This window comes from Temnothorax curvispinosus, unplaced genomic scaffold (genome assembly GCF_003070985.1).
Source record: "Temnothorax curvispinosus isolate PA1 unplaced genomic scaffold, ASM307098v1 QBEX01001640.1, whole genome shotgun sequence".
Taxonomy (NCBI): Eukaryota; Metazoa; Arthropoda; class Insecta; order Hymenoptera; family Formicidae; genus Temnothorax; species Temnothorax curvispinosus.
The window spans coordinates 191167-212697 of NW_020211420.1; the positions used below are offsets into that span (position 1 = coordinate 191167).

The 21531-nt window shown below is 44.6% G+C and overlaps 1 long non-coding RNA gene across 2 annotated transcripts; it reads right to left on the reverse strand.

Moving 5' to 3' along the window:
• Nucleotides 1-18605: 18605 nt before the first annotated feature.
• On the reverse strand, nt 18606-20108 carry LOC112467263. Of its 2 annotated transcripts, none has more exons than XR_003042231.1 (3): nt 19561-20108; nt 18992-19196; nt 18606-18867 (listed from the first exon to the last, which is right to left on the reverse strand). It is a non-coding gene; the product is annotated as an uncharacterized LOC112467263 (long non-coding RNA). The 2 variants fall into 2 exon arrangements; XR_003042230.1 differs by having other exon boundaries at nt 18992-19208.
• Nucleotides 20109-21531: the final 1423 nt, after the last annotated feature.

Consider the following 21531-nt stretch of genomic DNA (forward strand, 5'->3'; position numbering starts at 1 on the left):
GTATCGTGTAGTTAAATGGTCGGGAAACGCCTCTGGCACTGGCGATGACCACTTCGCGGCTCTCCGCTTTGTTGTTGCCGCGAAGAGTAAGGTTGAGTACCACCGCCGTTCCGCGTTCCCGCCAAGGAGTGCTTCCTGCTGGTTGTTGGCCCTTATTGTTTCCCGCCAAGTTGCGCGCGCAGATGCGTGCTGCCGTGCCGTTCTTCCGACGTCCCTCCGACCGACGTCGGCCGCTTCTACGATCGCTACTACCGTACCCTTCTGCTCCCTCATTCCCCGTTCCCCTCCCCCTCAATTCCCCTGGCCCGTCTGCCGTCCTGCCGCCAAATAGGGCAACAAACCGCCGACTACGCATAGGAGTTTCGTGCGCGCCGTTCGATCTTCTTCGGAGACCTTGAACCCGATCACGTGTGTACACCATGGACAGAAGACGTCTTTATTCGCGCCGCATAACATATGCCCGGCCACCCGCTCCCGAGCCGCTGCGTGATGTAGACACGCGAGTGCATCGAACCGGCCGATTATGCGTGTGTTTCGGCGCGTTGGTTGGTTTTGGCAACGTGCGAAAGACCTCCGCGTCCGCTTTTATAGCCGCCTGTGAGCTTTTACGGCGCGGTCGCCGGTTGCGATGCCCCCGTCCAGGCGACGTTGTATACGCACGTATTTCCGGTTTTAAAATCCTTTCCGGAGAGAGAAATTAAATCACGAAAAGACGTTGCGAACATTCGAATTCGCCAACCGTTCTTCTGATTTCGCGACACATAGATTATTATTGCATAATTAAATTTATCTTATCAGAGACGACTGTAATAATTGATAGATATTTTTATGAGTATGAGATACATATTTAAGAAAGTTACATCAAATTGGAAATTATATTTTTGTCGTCCGGCATTTTCTTAACAAGCATAAAAAATGGCTAGCATAAGTAAATTTTGGATTTAATTAGTGTTGTATTAAATACATTATTAGCAAATATGAATTATTTTTTGAAAAAATAGGCAGAATATTTAATCACTTTAGGGAGACGAGATTCCGGCCGTCTTAGATAAGTTATCAAAGCATAACGTTCACCACTTTGATCAGAAAGAATTTTCGGGCGTAGATAGATCGATCGATTGACAATGATTGATTGGCAAAGGAACAGGCGCGGCTCTCTTATTTTTTCTTCTTTCTTTTTTTTCGCAAACCATGAGCTTCCATGTAGGGAGGGCGAAAAATGAAGGGAAGACTGATGATGAAAGTTAGGGCACTGCCGCAAGCATCGCGCCTTGGGGATTTCATCGCGTAATCTGGCGCCATTTGCCGAGTTATGCAAATCGCTAATTTTACTTTGGGGTATTATAACGGGGATTTATAACCTCCAAAACGTGTCGCTGATCGAAATTTCGCTGATTGATTTCAACTCGATTTAATTTTAATTCAATTTTAATTCAATTAACGAAATTAATGGTGACCTCGGGTCCGTGTCGCCGTGCGGAAAAAGCGTGGAACACGGGATAAATGCGCGAGGTACCAGCCGCGATAACCGGCATTGCTTTTAGCAGATTAAATATTCTCGTGCGAATTAATACTTTCGTATGCCGCCTTAATCATCGAACTATCTTGAAAAGCAGAGCGGAGCCTGTCTCGAGTTCCCCCCCATTTCGCTTCTCACGGTCGAGACTCGGCTGAAGTACTCATCGCTGTCCAATTTTCGTTAGCGGCCATTAGGCTCTCTCCGCCGTTTGCTCTGCAAGTTCGCGTACGTCAAGTTCCGCAGTCCCGTGCCGCAGTTCCCGGCAATGAAGAAATGAAGTGGGCTCGCGGAGCATTATAACGAGCTTCACGATGTCGCGCACGTATATCTGCCGCGCACCCTCTCTCACCGCGCGCCTTCGCTCGCCGAAAGAAAGAGTCGTCGGTATCCTTAGAACCGCCACCCTCCTGCCTCTACAACGTCCTTCCCTCCCCGCCCGACTTTGCGTTTTAAAAAGTTCTTCTGGCCCTTCTGGCTGGCGAAGGGGTGGGCAAGCCGGGTTAACCCGAAAGCAGCCCCGCCGCCCCGGGGGAAAAAATTAAAGTTGCGACGCGTACCGCTCATCCATCTCCCCTCGGGCGCCGAGTTAACGCAACATTATGTACTCCTCACGGCTCACCGACATTAATGTCGGCCCAAGATGACGTTACCGGCGCCGGGGATCGCCTTTTTAACGACCTACAAACCACCCGGTTTTCTTCTTCCCCGCTACCGGCGAATAAAAGTCGTGCGCGAGCAACAGCGCGAAAAAAACAGAGACAAAGCGAATTTTTATGACATATCTGACATCGCGAAGATTGCCGACCACGACCTGAATCCATGCTTGAACCTCATAACGTTTCTTTAGTGGATTCTTTCTCGCATAGAACGAGTACATTGCTGGAAAAAAGTCATACTGTTGTGCAATTTAAATGGAGATAAAATTTTAATAGAATAAAATTTCAATAGGAGAGATTTATTTGACGTATAACATTAGTTTCATACTTAAAACTTTGTCCGATACTCATTTACGCGAATAATTTTTAATAGGTTAAATATCTAAAAATCTAAATTATAAATAAAAATCGAGAAACATTTTTTACTTCTGACAGAAATTAGCGTAATTGGCAAACGCATTAAACACGTCACGACGTTCGCGATCACTGATCGTGTAAAATCGCGTAACGGCGTTATAAAATTTTTGAGTGTTACGCGCGTACTTCGGAAACGGACGTCATTCTCCTTAATCAATCGCGGTATATCTCCGCGCTTAAATGCGCGTATATGTACGTTTTATAGTGTCTATAAAATCCGCGATGTCACGACAGCAGCGTTCCTGAAAAAATTGCTGGGAAACAGTCGTAAACGCGAGCGCGCACGGTCGCCTGTATTTTCACGTAATCACGCTGCATGCGGCGCTTATTGTATCCGATCGGTTTCACGACAATCCGTCGATGACGCGCGCGGGTAAGCCTTTAAACATGCACTCGTCAGGCAGTATTAAAAGCTCACCGTGACGCACAGCGCGGGCGTTCGCACTTTTCTCTCTTTTTCCGGTCGCTCCTCGTTTTCGCGTGTGCGGACGATTTTTCTGCCTTTTTCTCTCTCTTTCCCTCTCTCTTTCTCTCTTTCTTTTTTAAGCGGCCACCAAATAGAATCCGGCTGGTCCCGCGCGTCGAAAACATTCAACGAGACAAGCGGAAAAAAAAATATAAAAAAGCGGATCTTTACACTCCGCGTACCAGCGCGAATATTGCTGACAGGCTTGTACAGTTTATCAGCTACGACAAATAGCAAGTTTGATTGGTATAAACAGAGAAAAAAGTGTGACCGGGGGAAGAAAAATGAATATCGGCCGCGTGAATCGAACTTTCGGCGTGCGATTGTCGATCGAAAATTGCCGTCCTATAACGAAATCGCAAGACTCCGCGGCTCGATCCGTAATTTATCAGTCTGATTGGGGAATTGAGTTATTAAAGTTTCAGTGATTGATACTCGCCCGAATGGGACCGCGCAAAAATGGAAAGTTGAAACCTTAAAGCGGAGTCTCGTGGAATTCACAGTCTACGGCTCTTTTCTGTGTGCTATATTTTAAAGAGTCTATAGGTATATATATATACATATGCGTTACCATAAACTACGTTAGGCTATTTGTATCTATTGGGCTTGCTACCGATTAAGGCTACGCTCATTCCCGCGCGACGCGATTTTTCCTTTCTCGACGACTGGAGAATGTCGTCAGATGAAGTCGTTAAGAGACCCTTGTTAGGCGGGCCGTGGGAGAAATTTATCGTAGGTCGTTTATTAGAACAAATCGAGTTTTCATGCGGCCGATTGGTCATCCGTTCGCAAACGTTAAGATGATCGACGAGCGAGGACCGTACTCGCGTCAGGTCGATTTCGAGCGATCTTTCTTTCTCTCCGCCGAAGCAGCGACAATTTTTTTTAGTTTCAACATAATGAGAGCACGCAAATGGGAGAAAAACTGTTAGGTGATCTCTCGGAGACATGACATAAAAGTAGGTTGCAAATGTTAAGCCACATTATTCCACGATTGCGATGCTCTTTCAAATTTGTCTTTTCTTTGGGGAAGAATTATATGACAGAAATTAGTGAGCGGTTTTTATAAAAACCCTTGTAATGAGAACGGCGCATTTTTGATGAATATAAATGAATAGAAAAAAAGATAGATGTTATCCAAGTAAATGAGAGATTTTTTATTTTTATTTTAGCGTTTAGATTTTTTTATCTCAAATCCATCTCATGCATGCATTTTTGAATTGCCTTCAGTCGACTCAGGGAAACATTAGTATCACTGACGCACGTGTAATACTGTCGCGTACTGTCCACTCAGCGTATCTTTTTTCCTCTCTATCGCCAGCAGGATTACAAGGGCGATTATGATCGAGCAGGACGAGCGCTGGAAATTCTATAAGATACCTCAACGAGCGCGTTTACTCGTCGTGTAACTTGCGCGAGGGTGTGTTCGTGTACGAGGGGATCCAATGTCGGTCTGTCAACTTGCAGGTGCAGGTGCGGGAGGGAGGGGCATTTGTGAGAGCAGAACAGAACGGGAGTGACAGAGAGAGAGAGAGAGAGAGAAAGAGAGAGAGAGAGAGAGAGAGGGAGGGAAATTCGCGGGATTCGAGCGCGAGGGTGAGACACGAAGGGGGTGGGTCGGGTGACTGGAAAAGCCGCGGGCTCTGCTGGCGTGTGCACGACGGATACGTGCCTGGACTCCATTACGGGCTTGGGGAGCCACTCTTTCCTTCCGATAAAAACGGAAAAAACTGACCCCCCCTCCGTCCCCTCGCAAGTCCACCCGCGCAAGTCCTCCTACTTCTTCATCTCCTACTCTACCCGCCGTATCGGTAACTGCTTCGAGCCGCCCGATGCCGCCGTCAACCACCCTCTGTTCGTCTCCTCCTCTTCCTCCTCCTCCGTTACGGTCATCCTTCCTACCGGGTCCTCAAGATACGTCTGCGAAGTCGGAGGACACGTTCACGGACGCGGGGTTTCGAATGATTCGGGGGTCTCGCTGACGCGTTCTACAGCTTTATTTTTTTCGTTATCCACTTATTTCCGATCCACGATCTCGCAAAAACGTTTCGACATTTAGTTACCGTGACGATAAATGTATGATTTATTAACTCTCGATAATTCGATATGAAATCCACAAAGCAAAAACGCTGTATAAGGAGAAATATTATTTTGGTATTAAACAATATAACAATATCTCGATAATAATTAGCGGACGTTTTGTTCGGTTTGTGCTTTTATGTTTTCCGTATCCGATATTTTCAAAGGCATCTGTTTTACCGCAGACTTATATCCCCTCATTGGATTCTCATTGCCTGAGTTTAACCACTACGGTTTCCTTCTCCCCTCGCGACCACCTTTCTCCGCCGAGTTCTCAATACTATACGCGAAGTCTGGCGCGATGCGTTCGTGTACTGGGTTTCGAGTAAACCGGCATTTCTGACGTTATACATCTCTCAGCTTTCTTTCCCGCTCCTCTCCACCTCTTTCCCGGCTCCTCCGCCGTTCTTTATTTTCTACTTACAGACGATACTTGTCTCGATCAGCATTCATTGCGCGAGACACGTGGAGCGAAAGACGTCTTTATTGAAAAGTTGCGTCGCCACGAGACTCAAGTAATTTAACTGTTACGATGGGAAATGCCGAGAGAGACGAATATGAAACGCGAATTTTTGCGAAGCGTTCAACTGCTTCCTCGGGTCGACGATATACGCTTTCACCGGGTACGGGAATCGTACGTCACAAATAACGTCGACATTAATTTCACCCTGAAAGTGACTCTTCATATTTTTACAGCCACATTAGCTTATACAATTACGATTAGCCGTAGCATTCACTAAATTATGAAACGTTTATAAATCAATTTATATAGATTGTGTGCGTTTCACCTGCAGCGGTGCAAATACGATAAACAATTTAGAACGTTAAACGAGCGCAACTATAGAGTCGCAAACAGCGTTTACCGTTCCATTTCGAAAATGTTGATTGACGTATATGTGAGACACGTTCAATCGAAGGCACTTCCCACCTATGTGCCGCTATTGACTTTTGGGTAGAAATATCGTATGCGGATGTGATATCGAAATCGAAATAGCTCTCACCCTTAAACTGTCAAGATAACGAATTACCGTGGAATCAGGTGTGCGATCTACTTCAGATGCCCCAAAAAGAATTCCTTGACTTATAAAATACATCCGATTTATTCGCGTTTGATGTATAAAGCGCACTTGCCATAAGCGTCCATCCTATGTATCATAACATAAATCATACGACGCGTGACAGAAATAAATAATTTACGGAACTGTAAATTATTACAATTTATGATATATAAGATTTAACTTTACGTTATAATAATTGCAAAAAGTTATGGGCACAACTGTCAACTATAAATTATGTTTATTTATTAAATTTATATATAATTCAAAATGCATTCACGAATTTACTCCAAGTTAAGAGTTGATCTGCCAGATTTTTCCTGCAAGTTAGAAATTTAACGTTTCTTGCGATTGGTGGTCCGGAGCCATTTCCGTGGAAGCCGCACGCGTAGAAAGGTTTTTGAACTCGCGAAGGCGAGCGAAGAATCCAGCGGATGCGTTATGCACGAGAGAGGAAGGTGCATGCCCAGAAAAAGAGGCGGAAAGAACGGCAAGAGAAAGAAAGCGGGAGGGAAGAGATAAAGATGTTCGGTATTTCCTTTCGTCGTACACGCGGCCAGAAACGTCTGCGCTTCCGTTATTTTTTCAGAAAACAATGTCGGACAGCCACGGTCGCGTAGAATCTTTTTGACTTTCTATTTCCGGTAAGAAGCTTTTCCGACGAGTTCAGGGCGATCGATGGAAAAATATAGCCGCTAATAGTCCCTCTCGAAAGGGTTCGACAGTTTGATCGACAGACTTTTTGCCGTCAATTTCGATGGCGCTCCTCTAGTCGAGAGACTCGAGGACGAGGCGTCCCTGGCGACTTTAATATTCGATGAATTTTTATTTCTCTCCAATGGGGATGACACAAATAGTCGCGAAAAAATCGGAGATACGATTTTAAAGTAACACTTGACTTAAAGTGGAATTATGCTTTACTGGAATTAGCGTATGCGCCGCTTTTGATATTTATAATTTCACGACTGCTAAATTCTTTTTATAATCAGCGAAATCGAATTTTTCCTTCTCCTCCTTTTTCCTCTTATTTATCATGAGTCATCTCGACGGTGACTAAACTTCGCGAGAAGGGAATCTGCTGGTTCTCGCGATCAAGACGTTAAAAATTAATTGCACGGATGGAGTTCTACGAATCGCGATAGATAGATACCCGGAACGAGCAAGCGCGTCAAAAATTAATGCCCGTGATTAAAGTTATGTCCGAGTGAGAGAGAGAGAGAGAGAGAGAAAGAAGTACGCGGTAAGATATACCTATTAATTGTACGTAGACATTATTTTTAGATCAACTCTACGCTCGATTTTCCGCGAGCACTTTGCGAAAGTTCAACTATGGCGCGTGGCTTATGAGCTGTCGGCAAATTGAAAGCTCTAAATTTTTAATTCCGCAGAAAATTGCCAGCCCGACCGACCGCCCGCTCGCTTTACCATGGTCTGACATTAGAAGCTACTTCCCCGAACTTCCATCGCCTTTAATGCATGCTAATCCGCTGTCACTGTAATCCGCGAGTTTTCAACCCTTCCTCTCTCCGCTACTCTCCCGCGGGAATAACATTTCTATGATCGATCGCCGATCGCGGTTAAGAGGCGTATTAATTGCCCGTCGATCGGTACCTCTAATTATCGGTGTGCACCGCGCGGGCTGATTAATTACTATCGGCTGCCCACGGGTGGTAACCAAAGTGAGATCGATGTTCGACGGAGGGATTCTCTTTAATTCGAGTCGATCGAGTGATTATTTTTCATTCCAACGTCCGCACGGCCGTCCCCTCCGTTATTTCGCATTCTTTTACGGCGTGTTCCCTTTTTCCCATGCCCATCTTCGATATATTGGTATTTTAATGTTTCGCGGTTGATCCTTCCGCTTCGGTCCGATCAAGCGGCCATTTAAGATGCGATCATTTAAGTATAAAAATGCAAGCATTTCTGTGAAATAATTTTACTTGAAATTTAATTCTCTCTCTTTCTCTCTCTCTCGGCTTGATAATTACGAGTTTCGAATTTCCAACTCCGTTTTTGATTGCATCGAACTAAGTTATCGCAGTTTGTTTACAAAGTTCGCCATTTAAACGAAAAATATTGTTCCTAAAATTTACAATATCTACATCGCGAGAGAGTCGGATATTTCCTTTCTGAAGAAGTCGTGATCAAACTGTAAACAACAACCTAGCTCATAAGTACGATTTTCGCAAACTTTAGCGAACTTTCGAGGAGTTCTTCTATTTTCGCTTGAAAAGCATTAACGCACGGAGCGCAAGAAGAATTTCTTGCTGCGCGCGCGGATTCCGTTAAAGAGAAAAAGGTAGAAAAAGAGAAAAGAATTTGAAAAGACACGAACGCGCTGCGGAGAACGCCGCTGATTTGCGTATTCGGCACTTCGAGTTTCGAGATTCTCGCGTTTCCGCAGCCCGCGCCGGTCGTGTCCTCTCGCCTGTCTTTGTCTTTTTTAAAACGTGACTCACGGAGAGTTCATTAGCACCTAGCTACGCGCCATCGGATGAACGACGAGCTCGAGTCGGACCGGTTTCGAGAGAGAGTGAGAGAGAGAACGCACTTGAGATTCGGTTTCGATAGCGATTGTACTGCCAACGGGAGAACGACTATCCGTAAGATAATTCCATTACTATTGTCTCTCTTCATTGTTATTCCCCACCGGTACGTACCGACGACTGTTTGAGTCCTCTTCTTGGATTCCCGTTCGATTACAGAGGGATTTTGAGGAGAATCACGTCTCCGCCGGCGATGCGACTGAAATATGGCGTAAGAAACCCGAAATGCTCGCATACACAAGGATTGCTTGAAATTGCGGTCTTATGCGATATTTTGTCGTCTGGCGCTCACAGACATCGCGGTTGCTTTTCGGTTGCTTTCCTACAAAGAAAACGTTCGACCATTACGGAGAAGTATGATGACAGATTCCTTGGTGATTAGAGTCATCTTTTTCACGAGATGGCTATTTGAATAATAAATTTACAATCTTGAAGATTTCTTCGCTATAAACTGTCTTCTTTTATTACCAAATATTTCCATCTTTTTACTGAGATAATTCACCAAAGTAGCGAAATTTGTTAAAACTATCAGAAATAAATTTTATATGAGAAAATTGATATTTAAATATGGGAATGACGAGCATGCTTATCAATATTTCAAACACGTTTTTTCTAACGTCTATTACCACAAATTACTACTGTTAAATAATTTATTCGCGTAACGATCCCATTGATTATTGAAATCCATTCAGTAGTGTTTGCTAGAGCACACGCGCGACTTTTGGAATTTTGACCGTGCGAAGCTCGCAATGTGTTTTCTCTAATATAACGTAGGTGCTAGAGGCGTTGCATCTGTCCATGCTTAATTTATTGCTTATCGATTGAGGAACGCATCTGGCGGTTTCGTCACGAACGCGCGGAATTTAATTAATAATACTGTTATCGCTGTCCTTCGCTCAAGAATTTCAACTGAGCACCAGTCGTTCCGGCCTGTTTTCAGAATTAGAAGGGTTAACGCATTACATTACAGATGTTGAATCCGGATGCAAAACTTATATTAAAATACGTTAAATGGTATTTAGAAATTTGCATTTTTGGAATGGGAGAGAGAGGGTTAAAGAATCGCTTTGCTGTTTTGTAACGATGATTTATTCAATTCAAACTCCCGAAGTTGGTTTATTTGGCTTCTGGAATTACCGCGCAAACCTTCACGCACGCATGCGAAATTACCACGTGCTTTTGGGTAACATGCTGCCGAAGTTCATTAGCACCGCCACGCGCCAACGACCACGGTCGTTGCACGCTGATGTCGAATACGAGGGTCTGCGAACGTAGGCAGGGCAGCGGCGGAAGGGGGCAGGGATTGACCGTGCAGAAAAACGTCCTTCTTTTGCGCGATATATGTATGTCCGCGCGCGAGTGTCAACGATCGTCAAATTCCATCCGTAAGGAATTTCGCGACACGTGGACGTCTGTCGATCCTCCTTGTCTCGTTTCCGTTCTGCATCAGTAAAAAAGACACGAATTCGCGCTCGCGTCGAATCCAATTTCGAGGTTCGTTGACCCGCGTTTGCGATTGTTGCGTCTTATTTCCATGATCAGTAAATTTTCAGCACGCGCTCTTTTTATCGCTTAGCAAATAAGTTATGCGATCCGCGTTTTATCTACATTCTTAAAATCTTTTACTTGGTATATTATTTCTCGCAGCAATAATTATCACAAATGTAATAAAGTATAAAGTCTTTTTTATTAACCTTGATTTTTCTCGTTTTCAGATCGAGCATTGCAGCGTGGCGTGCAGTTCTCCAGCTAAAGTGGTGAGTCCTTATCAATATTCAGCGATAGCTTGCTTAAGATTGAGATAATTTCGCGAGTACTATCAGTGTCGGAGTGCCATAGTAACGCTACTAATGCGCTCAGAATTAAAAAAATATATCTGTGAATGAAGAACATCGCAGTTTCCATGTCTGTTTATTCGATTACAACGCCAGAAGCAATCTTAAACGATATCTCTTCAGTTTTGCGCCGTTTCTTTTTATTTTAATACCGTATCTTCGTTCTATGCGATATCGTATAACGTTCTATACGTTTGATCGCTTTATATTAAATATAACCGATACATGCCGTGTATCGTCTTCGAGTGGCTCCGGGAAATGCAATCGCAGGCGTATCGACGGCGAAAGTAGGCCATCCCTTAAGAGCGCCGCTCTCCTCAGGGGCTGAAAGGGGTTGGGACGGCCAAAGGACGCGGTGAAAGAGAAGCTCATACAGTCAGTTGTACGCCCCGGTACTTCTCTGAAGAAGGGCCCACTCCGAGAGACTGAGTGCTGCTCGAGTCTCTTCTACTTGTTAGAGAATATCCGCGAGGTATATGCGCTTATTTTCGCTTTACTGGATCCACTAATCGGCTAAAAATACTAATCGTGTTTGAGACCGCAATATCGAAACTTTCTGTATCGCCTTATCTAAAGTATTTCAAAAACTATTCACTCCGTTACGATCAACTTAGCGCAATATTATAGTGATAACAATCGGGATTTAAATGCATGAATCAAATCAAACTCGTAAGTCATAAAATCTTCGCTGGATTTTTTTCCCTAATATTTGCACAATTTATTTCTGTTTAGTTTATATAAAAGTATTTTTCGATAATATTCTCCGTTCGATTTTGATTAATGCGGCGTATCGAGAAGCCACCGCTATAGTCTTTGAATTATTGCAGCAGCGACATCCCTATTTTCTACCCCTTTCGTATGCCCGTCTGCGTCTTCCAAGCGTAAAGTATGACGCGCAGAGTAATTTTAATTACACGATGCAGCGGCCCTGAATTGTTGCTACCTCGGGGACCTCAGACATATTGGACTAATTCACGTCATTCAGGCGACACTTATTAAACCCGGGAATGCCGTCGGCCTTAATCCTAGCAGAATGCAGCTGGGACGGAAGGGGTAAAAGACGTAGCGGTGCCGGTGCGCCGATGAACACCTCCGCGTAGCGACTGCTTCTGAAAATCAAGGATTCGAAATTACTATCATAGCTTTTGATTACTATCGAAGATCTCGTGCTGACTACCATCGCGATTATCGTTCATGTTATAAAAATAGAAAGAGTCCTAATTAATATAAATTCAATTCTGCGTTTTGCCTATATATACACTTAAAAATCAATTCTGATAGCAAATAGAAATGCCATATCGCGAAAACGGAGCATTTTTTTGTCACCATGAATAATTCGCGAATCAGTCAAATCTAAAAAAGAATTCACAGTCGGAGTACATTTACCGCGTCAAAGGCCAAAGGAGAAAAAAAGCCGACGTCGTGTTCGGATACGATTTCACACAGCGGTAATTAGAGCCACGCATGCTGAGCAATAAAAAGCCATCGTCGAAAAAACGAAATAGAAAAGGGGGAAAGAAGGAGAGGGTGAGGAGGCAAGACGTTAAATTCCTCCTGTAATCCGTCCTGCTTCGGGGTTCGGCGAAACGAAGGCGAAACAAAACGTTGCGCGATATAATCGACGAATAATAATCGGTGCCGCCGCGCTGTTATCGGATGGGCATAACGAGCGCTATCGTTAGGTTTTAATGAGCACTAGCCCTAAATTAATATAACGACCCGCATGGTCCCGAGACCGTGACGGCCTGCGCGTAGGGCCCCGTGACGTGACACAACGACTAGACTACCGTGACGATTTTTAGACGATACGCGTAGACGCGGTGAGGAACACGGTCCCGTTCCCGTTAATATCCATAACGATTGCCGCAATTAGTGATAAATTATTAACTAATTGCCGAACGACATAACGAATTCGAACACGCGATTCGTAATTTGGTAGTAATAATAACCTTGGGGTCACTTAGACGACGATCGCGAGCTATGATCCCTTTCTTTTTTTGCAAGTTTTGTCCAAAATATACTGCAGGAAAGGAAAGTGCTCTATCAATTAGCAGTGCGCTTCTTGATTAAAATTGTCGGTAATTAGTGATTAATTAAAGGAGCGTCAGTTAAGCGGATATTACTTTTGCGGCAAGAGAAGTGATCCCGCAAATCGGTTGTTAATTGGTCGTAATTAGCGAAAGATACTTAATTCTCGATGTTGTCACCGATACCGCGATCGCCACAAGTTTTGACAGGTTAATCACGCTGTATAAATAAAGGAAATGGAGAGCGAAAAAGAGAGAAAGAGAAAAAAATATAAAAAAACAGCAGTAAATGGAGACTCGCGGAGGAAACGAGCTTTCTCGGTTCTAGTTGCTCCTTGCTTGGCAGATTCATTAATTAATAGTGTCGTATATGCGAAACTTGATGCATTCATGGGTGCGTTGACATGGCGCACAAATGGTGCGCCGGCACCGCCGCGTCGCGAATGCATTTTTTGGACAATCCAGTAAATAAAGGTGTCAGAATTTGAGTTGTGAACACGAGAGAATAATATCGTAGCTCTTTCTCGTCGGTGTCAAATAGAATACAAGAAAAATATTAATTGCTTACAAATAATGTGTGATGCTTTACTATCGTTGGTAATTTAAATGTGACACATATATGCAGTATACTTCTTGAAAACGCGACAACCTATTTGAAATTCGATCTAACCTTTACATCTCGATAATTAATTCAGATCTTACAGAGACCGTGATATTCAAATTACCGAACGGTATTATAAAGTCGATGAAAGAAAAAGAAAATAATTTCTTGCCGCATCAGCAGCGCATCTAGGGAGATTTTCCGCTGCAACACCGCGTAACATAGTAGCGAGGAATATAATGTGCAGTTTGATGCAGCCGGTACACGCTGCTCGAAACGGCACGCAAGCCTGCACTAACATCAGGCTTTAGACGTCGTTTCCGGAGGGTGGGCGCACCGACTTCCCTTCTTTCCGAGTCACCTTGTATGGCTCGATCTTGTTCTCCTTTTCCTGTATGTATGCATGGGTAAGCGTCGCGCTACGTTGCGTTGCGTCGGAGTAAAGAAAGGATGCTGTTCCCTCTCTTTCCCTCTTTCTTCCTCTTTCTCTTTCATTCATTTTCTCTGACGACATTGTCTCACCGCGAACTCGCGTCTTTACGCATCCGACATTGTCGTTATCTCATGATATTGCTGCAGGTTGATTCTGTAACTCTTAACGACAATTTCGTTATCGTTATATTGCATTGCGCGTAGCTTTTTTTTTTACCATGTATAATATGTAATATCTGCGCAACAACAATGTAACGATAATGAAACTGTCGTTATATATAAGAGTTACAGAATCAGCCTGCAGAAATTGAGTGTATATCCGCGCGGAATAACATACGTTTAGATTTCGACACCTTGCGTTTAACTTTGCGAGATCAGGTATAATTTGCATAATCGACGGCTTTTATGCACTGAAATGCGTTGTAGTCAAACAAAAGTGATTATCTTACAATTAGATTTCTTCGCGTTACATGGCACTCCGGCACCAATTTTGTTAACTTTACTGCTGTAAAGCATTTTAATATTACTTCATTACACTCAATTACTAAGTATCACTCGCAAAATTATTTTAATCCGATAATATGCAGCATTTCCTGGAAACTAGTTTGTCGGAAGTCAATAATTCCAATCATTTATTAAATCGACAAAGAATTATGCGCTAAGGAACGCACGCACGTGCGTTGTCGATTTAATGATGATTTCTCGTGACTCTAATTTTCCGACGTTTGTTTTATTGATCAAACTGTATTTGAATATATCCCCGGTAGAAATACAAGCTAAGTTTTAAGATAATTTTAAGTATTAAAATCAAGAACCAAGCGCTATCGAATTTCCTACGATAGCGTCATGGCAAAACGATACTTTCGCAGCACCCCGTATACAATTTATGAAAGACTTATGGCATTACCGGCCAACATCGCCGCACTGTACAAAGCGCGCTACTAACGCGCAATAGCGCATCCTAATGCGTCATGATGCATAATAATGCATCATAATGCGTCATGGTACGCCATAATGCACGAAAATGATTCTCCGCCAGGAGCTAGGGTTTTCTTTATTTCCTCGCGACTATTAAACGCGATTTCCCGCCAATTTCACCGCCGCAAAGTAATTGCATTTGGCGAACCGCACTACTAATTATCGGCTATACGATCAGCCACGTCAGAGAGCGACGCGAAAAATGGCCATGTGGCTCGCGAACGTCGTATAAATATTCTATCTCAGTCAGTTTTTTTTTTCCCCCAAGTATACCGAATTATCGATTCCATTTTTAATTGGAAGCTGTATCGGGCGAAAACGGACGAGCGATATTTAACCTGATTATAAACAGTTATCCGACTTTTTACCGTGGGCGTTTTTACCGTCGACGCGCGCCCGAATTAACTCGTAATTTCCAAAGCGAATTCACGCGAGATCCATCGGGCGGCGAGTTACGCGCTCCGACGGATGTATGAAGTGCATTTTAAATGCTCGCGAGCGCGCGAGCACGTTGCATCGAGCGCGATTTATAGTCCCCGCATAGTAATCTCCTCCCGCACTCTCTCTTGTATGTGTCACCCCGGCGTGATGTATACGTCGTAGTAGCGAGACGAGACTAGCACGTACAAATACACACGAGAGGCGCGATAGGACGTAGCCAGCTAGCTCTCCCTGTATGCGTCGCGCGGCATATATCGCGCGCGCATACTGCATTACTGTACGAAAATTCATAGCACAGTACGTATACTATGTTAACGCCCTCCCCTCCCCCTCTACCCTCTCCCCTCCCACAGGTTAGTCCCATTATAGAGTCCCCTAAGTACTGATCCAGCTTGTCACCTCTCGCGAGAAACGCTTGAGATATTTATGCTTGCTCTATCTAAGCAAGCAGCCATACTGTAAAGAAAATCCTGGTACAGTATTACCGAGCTCGCCCGGCGCGTTGTCTAATATTTCCTCGTTGACAACGGCCGGATGATATCTCATTTCGACTCCTCGCGCGCCGGAAGAGAAGCCCGCGGTACAACGCGGCGCAGGCCGACGCGACGGGTTTGACCATGAGACCGGGCAACGATTACGCTAATCGCGGAGCCATCAGGCCCCGGAGTCGTGGCTTCCCATGGGAATCGCTGTCGTATAACCGCGGCCCGCGGTGTGTGTGCCGCGCGTGACGTCATCGGTCATCACTGATTTCTAGTCGATGGTCACGAGGATGTGCCGCCACGTGTGACTACGAGCTTGGTTGTACGATTAAGGTTTTAATTACACGTTAACGACTGACCTCGGCTCCCGGGCACACACGCACGTGGAACATGCACCGCGCGCGCTGCGTACAAACTATTACACGCGCGCATCGTTGATAACGAGCAAATTCCTCACGCGTGTTCAACACGCGCGTGCGATACGTCGCGGATAGATGCAGTTTGCGCTCCTCTCTCGGCCCCTCCCTTCGGCCGCCCCCTCTCGCGTTCTTCCGGGACGACGGGATTAAATCGAGGTAAAAGTCGCGGAAACCCGACGAAACGATATCCGCGCGTTTTTCGCGATAAACGATCAACGACGAGGCGCATCGTCGTCACATGCGACTCTTATTTTCGTCATTCGCGTACCGTCACGTCGCGTCGTGTAAATTGGATTGGCAGCGGCTCCGTCGCTGTATGTGTCGCCCGTGTTGTTGTCGGTTCTATTAATATGCCAGCGGCGTATGCTATAAATTCTATTCCAACCCAACCCCCCCGGGGGTTGCAGCAGCCTTGAGAGGCAAGGACAATCGATCTACCACCCTCCACGTGAACGAAACACGAGTGCGCGCCGCCGCGCACACGTACACGGATAAATACTGGCGGAAAAACGCGGGTACACACACACACACGCGCACGTGACGCGCGCGCACGTGTGTGCGCGTCTCGTCCACGCCGCAAATTACCGAGCACAACCCACTTTTTAAAATATTTACTCGTTGCCCGTTGGAAAACCAATCGACCGTACTCTCGCAGCGCACTCGCCGACGATTAACTCGACTCTTTGTCAGCTGCTCTATCGAAAATCGCCGCGATGCGGTATTTGGGTGCCACCACCTGTCGAAATTAACCGTGTTTTCGCGTCCGACGCTGCGATTTAGGTCCGATCTAAATCACGACATGGATTTAAATAATGAAACGCCCGTGTATTTCCTATTGTGCTCGTTGTAATAAATAGCCGTCTAAGAGAGACAAAAGTTTGGTAGTGCGTTGCCAAGAAAATATCTATACAATCAAGCAACAAATCGTCTTTTTGATGCGGGATGTTTCGAAATGAACTACGATACATTAATATAGAAAATAATTATACGCGATATTTAAATACTTTTTTAATTACCTGTTTACTTGAGAACATATATTGTCACATCTTTCCTGATTAAAGATCGTTACTTATGAGAGTAACTACAATGGATACGCGAATATTTTCACGGTCTGATTCGACGAAGCAACCCGCTTCTATCGCCGCCTTGCCTTTGACCAGGCCCATTAGCATCGACGAGTTCCAATTGCACGACGTCAATTCGCTACCACTGACGTCATCGCTGCCACCGCTCCTTTTAACGTGCATCCGCGCAACGTGTATTTACGCTTTCACGTACGTGTTCGCGCGGTACGGTCAATCGCGACACGCGTGCCTGCACGCATTACGTGCAAAACTCGTGGCAAAACACGGCTATTTATAGCGAGGCGTATGCGTCCCACTGGCGTAAGTGTGCTCTTCAATTAGCGTGAATGCATTCCGGTTGCAACCGATGGCAACACAGCCATCGCTCGATCTCTGCGCGTCGACATGAATTGGTGTGGTTTATAGACATACATATTTTTACAAGAGCATTCCGGAAGGGTGAATAACTACATTTTTGAATGATTAAACCGCTCTTTGTTATCAAATCGAATGTGTGTAAAACACTGCGTTTGCCGGAAATTGGTTATTACGCAATGTTGCAATAAAAAAAAAAACAAATACAAGGTAATTGTAACATTTTTCGAAACTGTGAACCCGATTACGACTTGTTCCATATATCTGCCCTCGAGATAATTAAAACGAATCGTTAGCAAGTTAGAATTAATCTTTTCGCGAATTAGCAAATGGATTGTTCTCTTATCGATCTTTATTGATTCGCCCATAAACCTCCTATTTTGATGATGTTTAGGGATCAACGTTGTGATTATCGTTAGACGTTAATCATAATTAATGTTCAACTTTTGATACTCATTTGAATGTGCATAATTAATGCATTTAATGGACGAACAAGCTCGTTTATTCATATACATATTGTACATGAAATTATATCACGGAGATTGTAAATGCAAATTATTGCATAGGTGTGCGTGATTGAAATTTACGGAATTTAGATTTGGTCGCGAGGGGCGAAAAGAAGTTGGGCACGGCTCGCTTTGGCGTGGCACGTAATGTAAGACGTGCCATTCCTGTTGGATAAACCCCCTCGTATAGATATTGAAATGCCGGTTTCCTTCTAGTCGTAACTTTCGCGCGACGGGCCCGTTCATGCGAGAGCGCGCGAATCTATCGCCGAACGGAGAGAACCTGGCCGGGATATCAAAGATCAGAAAGACGTCCCACAGCACGCCTCGCTAATTTCAGCTGAAACGCGAGCGCTTCCCCGTACCGCAACAACACAATGTATCGCGCGCAGCTAGTGAATACCGCGATCGATGAACTTTCGAATGCAAGAATGCTCGCAGACAATCAGCCCGAGATCGTGACGCAAGATGAATCGCCCCGCGAACGTTCCGGTTCTGTTAAGCGCGAATTTATTCGACTATCGAGAAGCTTCTCTCTTTCCAGCTACTCTTTGGAGAATGATTTGTATGCCTAGTACAGGAAATAAGTAATTATAAATAGATCTTTGTTTTCACGATTAGGAGTTTTGTTCAAAAAAGGGAGAAAAAAGACAAAAGGAGGAGAAAGCATAACCATTAAAAAAGACGAATGTGTATTGTCTGAATTTATTACATGCAAAAATAGTTTACGTATATAGTATGCACTATTATCATTTACGCATGGTTGTGTACAATAGCGTGTGGAATATACTTAATATACATATATCGTGATCTCTCTCGCAAATTAGGATTTCGTGGCGCTAATATATACCTCCGCTTCTAGATCGATCGCGCGATCAAATAAAAAATCGCACGTGAAATACGTCATGGGTAGATCGCGTGCCGGATTCCTCGTTGAAACCTCGACTCCGTGGGTGATTCGGTGATTCGCTAGAAAATTCCGGCGTTCATTTGTCACAATTTATTCGATGAGACGAGACCACGATCACGTGCTCCGAAGAACGCCGCACTGGGCGCGAAGGAACGAGTCACGAGGCAAATCATTGTCACTTACGGGTCGGCAAGGCGGTACCCTCTTGGAGGATGTTGTTATATTTCTCGTGATTTCATCATTAGGACGCCACTCAAACACTTAATTCATTAGCCCGTCTCGCGGACTCGGTACGGATCGGCGGCGCTTAGCTCTGCCTAGCACGTCCTGGCACTAACACTATCTGCCTTTGACCGGTTGTATCTGCTCTCTGGCGCCACGACACCTCCTGAAATCAGAGCTTAATTCGGTGATGACGTTAGCGAGAGATAGCTCAGTACTGAGAATAATGGAGAAGGCTTTAGTTTATTTTTCGTTTCTTTCTCTGATAATAAATGAAATTTAATCCTGAGAGGGACACAAGCAATCGCCTTATTATTTATTGTTGCCAACTTATTATTAACAAGCTGCCTCAGGCTTTCAATACATAGATAAATCTTGATCTTATTATGACACGTAAAATTTTTACTCGCACGAATGAAAAAATGAGTTCATATGAATATCAATAATTACAAACACGCGAAGAGAAAATAATTTATTTAGAATTGTTGTCGCATTTTGCGCTTTTTCACATATCTTTAAATGAGACTTACGTTAAGCTGTTCCTTCAAAATTGGTCTGGTTAGCGAATAATCGAGTTCAGCATCGTGCAGCAAAGTCTTAACGAACGGCATCTCTTTATTGACGTTTGATGATCGGTTCTATTGATTCGAGCGATTCACGATCCCATTAGAGATGAGCCGCGCTAACCTGCGCGCATCTGCATAAGAAATGCGAGGGAATGAAACGGCAACCGTAATTAACGAGCGAAGTCGAAGTCACGTCATCCACCGGCGTCGTGACCGGAAAACCTTGGCGCTGCAATTTTCAAACGATACATATGCAGGCCGCGATAACATCCGTCTTGATTTACTTTCGGTCTGGTAATTTATTTGTTATGGCGGGGATTAACCTTCTTCTTCTGTAGACCGTCGGTTTATTCGGGCCCCGGTGTACAAAAGGTGACGTCAGGGACTATGGGGAGGGCGGGAGTGACCGCGAAAAATAAATGACTTCGCGTGTTCGTTGAGAGGTAGGTGGGTGGCCTCTCTTCCTTCAAGAAGAAAGAACGGTATCCTCCTCTTCCTTCCATCTCCCTTTCTCTTCCGCTTTCTCTCCCCCTTTTTTTTCTCGCGTGCCGCTAGATTTATGTCGACGCTTCGCCCTTTCGGTCGACGATTCGCCTCGACGGTCCTCGGCTGATAATAAATATACCGGGTCCTCTTATCGCGAGTGCGCCGCACCGTGGGAGCACCGAGCGCGAGCGTGGGGGAGAAAGAGAACGAGAAAAACCACGACAAGTGCGTACGTATTAACGATGCGTGACTTCCGTGACATGCGATAAATGCAAATTCGGGGGAGCCATCCGTGAAAACGGTACCACGTGGCGCTGAAAAAGTAATGCGGGGCGAGGGAACCGGTACAAAAATATTATACCAACTGTCTATATGTCGACGTAGTAAAATGCGCGGTAGCGGCGGCGGCGGGACGCGTGCGTTCCGCTCGTTATCGTTTCGGCTTTTTATCGACGGGCGTAAATCCTGGTGCAATTAACGGGATAACTGATTTCCGATTTCGTTTACGTCAGCCATTGAAAATTAAGTAAAATCACCAACATTTCCGTAGGGACGTGTTCTCGCGCTCGCCGCTCTGCCGCGCCGGGGCCCGGCTCAGATTACGATCTCTTCCGACGAGTGAGTAACGAATCGTCGACGTATATCGAGAGATCCGTTCCCGAACATTCCGTTTCTGAACACCCTGTGCTGCGGAATAACGTCAACGCTTGGCGCCACGGCGCTGTCGTTATTGGCCGTTACCGCTGGAGAGTAATAACGACCGCGTCGTGGCGCCAAGAGTGGTCGGCTCTGCTCACGACAAGCATCATACACCGCGAATGAATAATTTTCCAATCATCGGGGGATAATTATCCTATCTCGTTCCGATAAAACAAGGCTGCATGCCTCACGAAGAAAGCGGGAAGCGATCATTAAAATCCAAATCAATCATTTTCCTCGTTGTACTTTATTTAGTTAGCCGGTAATCGACGGAAAATGACGGAAAATAGAATAATGATTTATCATACCTTAAAGAACCGTAAAAGGCAATATTACAAAAACATTCGTAACATTATCTTTATGTTATACTTGTATTCAAGGCATTTACTGCATATTCATTCAAACACTTATTAATATTTACGGCTAATAAATTCCCTCTGTCAGCCAGTTTTTTTCCGTGCGTCGCAGATATTAATTATTTTTTACATATCTTTTTACGCTGCTTAATATTTTATGCGACGTAGAATACTAAATTTCTCTAGAGTACTAAATTCTTCTGGCTTATCTGCAACTACACTTGCCGTATTCATTCAAACATTACAGAAAGTACTCATTTCGCCGGAAACTACGGCATTATAAGGCACGAGAATAGCAGTGGGGAAAACCCGCTGGAAAGATAGTGCGTAGATGTTCACATGTAACGGTATAGCGTGCCCAGGAGAGACGGGAGATGACAAGAGAGAGGTAACT